The following is a 6,401-nucleotide window of genomic DNA, read 5'->3' on the forward strand; positions in this document are numbered from 1 at the left end:
GCTAGCAGAAGACAAAGCAAAAATCCTGAATCTGTCAGATTAATTCACAGGTTGCAGGGGAGTCATGTTGCTTCAGGCTGAGTTTGTGGCTGGGTTGTCCCAGGGCACAGGACCCTGTACACTGGCCCCAGCAGAGCCACAAGCACACGTTATCGCTGCCCCCTGCAACCTCCGCACAGCCACACATCCCATAATATCACTTTTGCACACCTACGGCCACTGTGAAAGAGTCAGTTGTGTGTATCTGGAGAAAGGTCTTTTCCCCATCGCAAGGCCTGGCTGCCGCCGGGTCAGATGCCGGGAAAGCAGAGCTCCTCCACGCTCTCCCGTCGGGATGTTTTGCATCTCCTGCTTGTCATTGTTTTCTCAAGGATTCTTGGTATTCCTTCTGCAGGCATATTCGACCTGGCAGTGTTTCATTTCCTGTGTTTTCTTCCCAGTAGCCATATGGGCCCCTCACTACACGAAGGACATTGAGGTGCTGGAGCGTGTCCAGAGAAGGGCGTGTCCAGAAACCGGTGAAGGGCCTTGAGCACAAGTCTTGTGAGGAGCGGCTGAGGGAGCTGGGGTTGTTCAGCCTGGAGAAGAGGAGGCGGAGGGGAGACCTCATCGCGCTCTACAGCTACCTGAAAGGAGGTTGTAGCGAGGTGGGGGTTGGTCTCTTCTCCCAAGTAACAAGCGATAGGATGAGAGGAAACGGCCTCAATTTGCACCAGGGGAGGTTTGGATTGGACATTAGGAGAAATATTTTCACCAAAAGGGTTGTCCAGCATTGGCACAGGCTGCCCAGGGAAGTGGCTGAGTCACCATCCCTGGAGGTATTTAAAAGACATGTAGATGGGGTGGTTAGGGACATGGTTTAGTGGTGGACTTGGCAGTGCCAGGTTGGACTTGATGATCTTAAAGGTCTTTTCCAACCTAAACAATTCTAGGATTCTCTGATCAGGCACAGTGACATCAAGCAAGGAAACTAAATTGTTTCTCTCAGTGCCTGGCTTACACTGGACCCTCTGCAGCCTTTAGCTGCAGTGACAGGGCTCAGGTGTCTCTCTCTTAAGGCTGATGCCAGTCTGGAGTTGGGGAATTTCATAAGAGCACTTCCAGAAAGTTTAGCTCAAAATGATTCAAAGCAGACCAAAGAATTAAAGACCTATATAGTCTTCTGCCTAGAAACCTCCTAGTATCCTGCCTGAATGCGTTCAAAATTTTAAAATGGAAGTGCTACAACAAGGAGTGCCGGGGGGGGGAAGGACAACCCCATCTCAGCCCAACTGAGAGGCTTTCTAAAATCATGAAAACATAGGATCATTTCATGATGATGTGATGCTGATTTGGTAAAGCGTGGGGCTACCCATCACGCTTGAAAAGTGTCTCTTGATTAAAAGAGCAGCAATAATTTATGCTCCAAATATTAGTCAGGGAGCCTATTTCCCATGGACTTCCGGTGCTCCAAAATGGTGACAAGCACAATTAAAAAAAAAACCATCATTACAAATTTCAGTTGAGAATGTTTTGTTGTTTCTAATTCCACACTGTGGGGACAAACTTTAGGACTTCTCTGTTTCCCGTGGCAAGAAAAGAAGCTGAAGGTCTTTCCATCCTTTCTAGATGTGTAGGGCTTAACAGGGGAAATGAACTTAAGTGCTGAGGTTTTGGGGACGCCAAACTTGCCAGCTTCACCCTCTCCAACTTCAGCCTGTCACTCACCTCTGATCTGTGCTTACAAGCTAAAATGCAGATAATTCAGCCAGAAATGCTAATCTTAAGCAATATATTTGTTAGCAACATCTGTGTAGCTGATTACTGATCATATATCATTCAATACAATGAAAAGCTTATGTGAGGTATTAGAAAAGGCCCAATAATAAGGCAGTTCTTTAAAGGATGAAAGATGCATCCTTGAGCAGTTCCAGAAAACTTAGCAAAAGCATTGAAGACACACTGAAACAATTATTTCTTGATTATCACCCCGACACATAATTTGAATACAAAAGGAAAGCGCTGTATTCTATTAAAAAGCAATAAATTTTGGATCTGTAAAAACAGAAATAATTCTTTGTAGATAGATAACCTGCCAAAACCAGTTATAGCTAAATAGCACAGTTATCATTTAATGCAATCAGTGTACTTTTATATCCCCTTTAAACTGCTGAAGATGTTGACTGATGCCAGTAATGCAAATTAAGACTTCTCCATAAGGAATGACATCTAATTCCCTCTTCCCCTAAGGAAAAAAAAAAGATTTGTACAGCTTTGAGGAACCAATCCATGACGGCATATCAGCTCTTAAATTTCTGACCTATAAAAACGTTTGGAATATCAAAAGAAGCACAAGAATTAAACAACAGCAATATATCAGACCAAAGTCAGTTGAGTATTCTCCCCTGAGCTAGTGACTATCCAGCAAAGGGTGGAAGGAGGAAGGAAGCATCCTCTCCTGCAGTTCTCTCCTAGCACTACTACTGCTGCTACTGGACCTACTGAACTCTCCCAATACTGAATTCAAAACCAGAGGCTGTGTATTTCGCTTGGCATGATTAGTTAACACACACACATCAGTAGCAGGCTTTCACAGCCCTAAGCAGAGGATGGCCAGTGATTTATAAAGTGCAAAATCTCGTAGGAAATCTGGATATAAAAGAATTTTCGCTTGATTTCATGACAAATCTGAAAATTAGCCTCGGGTTTTTTCATTGGTTTTCTTTTAAAAAAAAAAGTTCTTGAATCTTGCATGGATTTGTAAGTCACAATGAGTCCAGCTGTGTGAGTGTTTGCGTGAACTCAGAGTACACTGAAATGCAGCACCCTCATATGCTTACAATCAGTAACCTGGCTTCATGTCTTCAGTTTGGCAGTGTCTGAGTTTGAGCTTTTAGGCCCATCTGAATGCAAACCAGATGAGGGGGCAAAATTCAAAGCAAAAAACAAATCAGCAAATCCCTACAGAAGCTGTGTTTCATTGGTTCATTCCAGTGTCAGCAAAATATGTCTGGATCTAGATCTGAACTGGGCTTATTCACTATTGCAAAGAAAATTTATTGATGATACTTTCTCACTGCCCCCTGTAATCCTTTTTTTTCTATGTCCCACACACCATCCTGTTCCTCCTCTCTAAATTAGTTTTTCTCTAAAACTGGCTCCCCACTTACTCTTCCTTCACCCTCTTGAGGGTGGACCCTCTTGAGCAGGATGAAGTTTTCTTTACTGTGAATTTCTATGGGCTTTATGTAATTTGCAGTCGTGGATATATAAAATAATATTTTTAGCATTGCTTTCTATGTGATTTCTCTAGAACTAACTGCTAAGCAATCTCTTTGGTGTTAGACTTCATGTAAGCTTGAAAACAGGTAACACAGAGGAAAGAGCTTTAGGTATGAAGAGCAAGAAGAGCCCTTGCACAGTAACGTATCAAGGAGCTGACAGGCTATGAAGCAGCTGGGCAGAAGCGGCCCTATTGCTTCTGGCAACCCAGGCGGGAGAGGAGGAGAGGAGGTAAAGGGTGTCCAGCAGCTTTAAGACTCATATTAATTTTTCTTTCCCCTGAGAGAAACAAATACTTAGAAGCTCTTCCAGGAAACCATCCATCATGCTGAAAAATTTGGTTGACAACTCTTCCATGAAAGAAAAAAAAAAAAAAGAACCTTATATCAGATTGTATATCTTCTGCCCAGAATAGGACCAAAGAAATGAGACTGAAAAGCATGAAAGTCTTCAGGGGAAGAGATTTCCACTCTTCAAATCGTTGATACACTGGATGCAGAAATCAGGGATTTTTTTTTATTTTACGTCAATGGAGCAACATTGCAGTCTCCATAATGCAGAAGAGGAGCCTGGATGTCACTGAAAAAAAACTTCTGCCTGCTGCACACTTCCCTGCTGCTTTTATGCACAATAAGTCACTGTGAAATACATCCAGACCAATTTATGTCACTGCGCTGCCTCACTGCTCGGCTCCAGAGGCAGGTGTGTTAAAGACAGAACTTTGGCTTTATCTGCTCTTCATTATTTCCCAGCCTTCTGCTAAGAGTGAAAATAAATGGGCTCAGTCTCTGCACGCAAAACTAAGCAATAAGAGTGGGAAGATAATTTCATATAAAAGTACTTAATCAAAATTAATAGAAGCATGAGTCTGTCTGACTATCTCTGTGACCTATAGTGCCCAAACTGGACAATAAACCAAAGAAGGCCACAGAAAAGTGTAACATTAGGTAAAAATAAAAACTGGTGACAAATAATTTTTACATGGTTTTAGAAAGAAAAGACACAATTAAATCTCTTCAGGCTTTTTTGAGACTAGTATCCGTAAAGATACCAGTAACAGGAAATAAACACCTGTTCTTTAAAATCCATTATTTTTCCTTTAAAATCCATTTTTTTTTTCTTTAAAAGAAAAAGTTACTTTTAAACTTCAGTTTAATCCCAGGTGAGATGCAGTTTTCAATGGGAAAGTGGGATAACCTGAAAGAACAAGTTGTTTCAGGAACCTATTACATGATTTTCAACCTGTTTAAGACATGAGTTTCAACGATAAATTTAATTCTATTCCCAGGGACTTTGATTAAAAAATAAAATCCCAGAAATCTTTAGGACAGCCTCTGCCATTGCTAGCAGCTTTCAGCATCCCAGCTCCCACAGCTTTCTTCTACTGTTGAAAGAAGACCATGAGTTATCCAAAATGATTGTCTAATGCTGGCAGCTAGAGCTAACGTTTCCTTAAAGCTACTTGAATGATACAAGACACTGTATCATACTGCACACATCAATATTTTGCAGATTATTTCTTTTAATGCTGATGTTTTTATCACAGGACTTCTATTGACAGAATAATATATATCAACACAGACTCTCTTTGTACCAACAGAGAATCACAGTACAAGGGAGAATCAGAGAGGAAGGAGGCTGGAGAATGTCCTGAATGTACGCCCTGCACCAAAGTACAAGTAAATAGGGAGAAACCAGGGCATAGGATAGTACCCTGTCATCCTTGATCAATATTAAATGAAAACACTTTTTGACTAATCCATTATTCTTAATACACTATCTCTCCTCACTCTTGTGATGGTACAAATTGAGAGTAATGCCACTAAAATTAATAAAAGTACATAAACAAAAACTAGCATAAGTTGGTGAAAAACAGAATGAAAATCGAGTAACTTGACTGAATCTTCAGTGCAGTTGAGCCTGTGAAAATATTATACATCTATTGCCTTGTTCTGCTACGATTACTGTGTTTTCCTGAGAAAAATATCACAGCTTTTCGTAAACACTAAAATGTGTTAAAATTACAGTCTGTCTTTTAAAAATCCACATCTTCATAATTTTACTTGTCCAATTGGCCAGTTTGAAACAATACTTTGTGAACATCTTTAAGGTCAGGTCTTGTAAAATGGCTCGCTATTCAGAGAATTCTCCTTGAAAATTATTTGCAGTGTTGTTCCCATATTCACTTCTCTGGAGAAATGTGTTTTATATACATGCGTGTGTATATATATTTATATACACATCCTCATACTCTGGCTTTGTATCATGGTCCTTTGTGGCTTGTGTCCATGGAAATGAACAGTTGCACTCATTCCTGCAACATCCATCACAGAAATCCTTCTTGCTGCTGTGAACAAATGAACCAGCGGCAGCTCCCGGTTATTCTGCCCCTGCACTGGCAGGGGGGTGGGAAGCAGCTGACAGTAGCGGTTACACAATTTACGCTCTCCCTGTACAGGGGCCGTGAGACCCTCCTCAGCACCTGTAGCGCAAGCAAGCAAAGCTGGGGTACCTTAGACTCAGATTTGAGGGTTTTGAACAAAATCGGGGACGGATTTTGGCGCTTGTTGAAACAATTTGCTCCACTAAGCCCCACAAAGGTGGTGCTCAGGGGAGGGCAGGGGGAAACATGCCATGGTAGAAGGGGATGGGTCCAGAGCACACAGAGCACCCTCCAGCAGAAATGTCCTTCTCACCCAGCAGAAATGTTTTTCTGAGACAGCCCTCCCTCGGAGCTGCCAGTCAGGAGCCCTTGACTATCGCATTCTAACATTGATAGTGCGAAAAAGCCTGCACCAAGTGCAAGCTTATGGCATGTGAAGAGTCAAAATTAAAACCTTGGAGATATCTGCATCTTTCTATGAAAAAGTAGCTTCTTTTTCAATATTCCTGCAGCATCTGTACTTATCTGTTATTTCCCTAATCTGTGCCTTAAAAACATAGCCATACAACTTCACTGTAGCCCTAACACCATTTTCTATTTCACTGAACATCAGCCTTTTATTGCTCCAGCGAATCTATTATTCTGAAGTGCTATCAGAGATGCTGCCTGGTGACAGACCAGTTTTGCTCCTGCTTTGATGCTACCAGGCCGTCAGAACAGATTATGCACTTTTCTGGGAGCATAATTTGACCTGCTG

The sequence above is a fragment of the Fulmarus glacialis genome, unplaced genomic scaffold (genome assembly GCF_000690835.1).
Source record: "Fulmarus glacialis isolate BGI_N327 unplaced genomic scaffold, ASM69083v1 scaffold815, whole genome shotgun sequence".
In the NCBI taxonomy this organism is placed as follows: Eukaryota; Metazoa; Chordata; class Aves; order Procellariiformes; family Procellariidae; genus Fulmarus; species Fulmarus glacialis.